This window comes from Nestor notabilis, unplaced genomic scaffold (assembly GCF_000696875.1).
Source record: "Nestor notabilis isolate BGI_N333 unplaced genomic scaffold, ASM69687v1 scaffold16832, whole genome shotgun sequence".
NCBI lineage: Eukaryota > Metazoa > Chordata > Aves > Psittaciformes > Psittacidae > Nestor > Nestor notabilis.
The window spans coordinates 14,319-15,910 of record NW_009918875.1 but is presented as its reverse complement, the minus strand read 5'-3'; the positions used below and the strand labels follow the sequence as shown (position 1 = coordinate 15,910).

Here is a 1,592-nt window from a genome sequence, read left to right as displayed (position 1 = left end):
GCCGGGTGCCCGGCCACAGGACACGGGGGAGTTCGTCTGTGATGCCGGTGGGGACTCTGTCTTCTACATTGTCACCGTGGCAGGTGGGTGTGATGCAGGAGGGCTGGCAAGGTTACATCCTGGGAGGCTTTCTTTGGAGGTGCAGGGTGCCACAGCATGTGTTCCTCAGTGTTGCTGTTATTTGCTGCTCTGGGGATTCTCATCAGAGATGCTCTTGCCAGGTCCTCAGCTCCAGGTCAGTCAGGATCTTTGCAGCAGCTCTGATGCATAAAGCCACACAGGCTGACTGTCGAAGGGGGCAGCTCACTCTGACAGCCAGAAGTTGTCAAGCACCCAAGGGCACCCAGCACCTCCATGCCAGTGTGTTTGCTGGACTTCTGCCACAGCCAGTAACCAAGTCCTTCTCTGAGGTCCTAAAAATCATGGGCTTGGCACCTGGTGTGGGGTGACTTGCAGTCTGACATTACTCTGATGGACAGTGTTAATTGCTGACCTGAAAATTAGCAGTTGCCTGGATACCGATCATCGGGTGTTGGTTGCTGGGTACGAGCAGGGGATGGCTCCCGCAGTGGCTGTCCCGGCCACAGAGCAGCAGGGAGGCAGAGGATAATGAAGGCTGAAAGTGAGTGAAAGACTTCCCCTTGCTGGCCCCAAAACCCACAGTCCCAAAACCACAGGAAGGCAGCCAGGGCAGACTTAAAGCCCAGTTAAAAGCTTCTGTGACCATGGTGGTAAAGCCTCTCCACGGTGCTAATATGTGGCAAAGGGCCAAAGTTGATGGCAGAGGATGGCATGAAGATGGGATGACCGATAAGAGATTCTGGAAGAGTCAGTGAGGTGGTGACTGGTGAGAGGGTGAAGAAGGGACGTTATTTACTGTGATAAAGGCAAAATTGCCACTACCAGAGAGGCAGTATGGGCTTTGGTCAGGGGCAGGAGGCATTGTCTGCCCTGCAGTGGTGCATGTTATGGAGAGCTCAGCTTCCCTCGGGTGGGAGGGGGAGCACCATCTGCTGAAGCTCAGCCTTTTGGCTGAGCAGCTTTGCATTACACTGGCAGAAGGGTCTTAGAGAGGCTGGCTTGGTTCGATCAGGATTTGGCCATCAGTGTCACTGGCAGGGTTGGGGGTGAGTGCCAGGAGGCTCAGGCTGGCACGTCTCTGGCACATGCACTGGGGCTGTCTGCTGCAGTCAGCGGTGCTGTGGCACGCTTGGGTTTCCCCGAGGCATTCCAGCTATCCCCCACCGGCTGCTGTCTCCAGCCTGGCTACCCTTGTGCACCTCTTGGTCTTCCAACAGCTGCCAAAGCAGTGGGGCTGCCTTGGAGACAGTGGTGGGGCTGGAGCGGCGCTGCCCACTGAGGGCTGGCACACTGCCAACGCCTTGCTTTGGTGCCGTCCAACATCTCCAGCAGCACTTCAGTGATGTGATTGCTTTTAGCAGGCCCAGGGGGACAAGCAGCCAAGCATTTGATCAGGGAGCCGGATGGATACAGGCTCAGCGTGGTGCAGGCTGAATGCTGCACACTGGTGCTGCGCCATTTGTGCGCTGCAGGGCTGCAGTGCTCTGCTGAGCCTGGGCAATGTGGCTGGA

At 56.9% G+C, this 1,592-nt stretch overlaps 1 protein-coding gene across 1 annotated transcript in view; it reads left to right on the top strand.

The window, feature by feature from the left end:
- Positions 1 to 1,592, top strand: part of OBSL1 (obscurin-like 1) — a 15,038-nt gene that overhangs the window by 4,330 nt on the left and 9,116 nt on the right.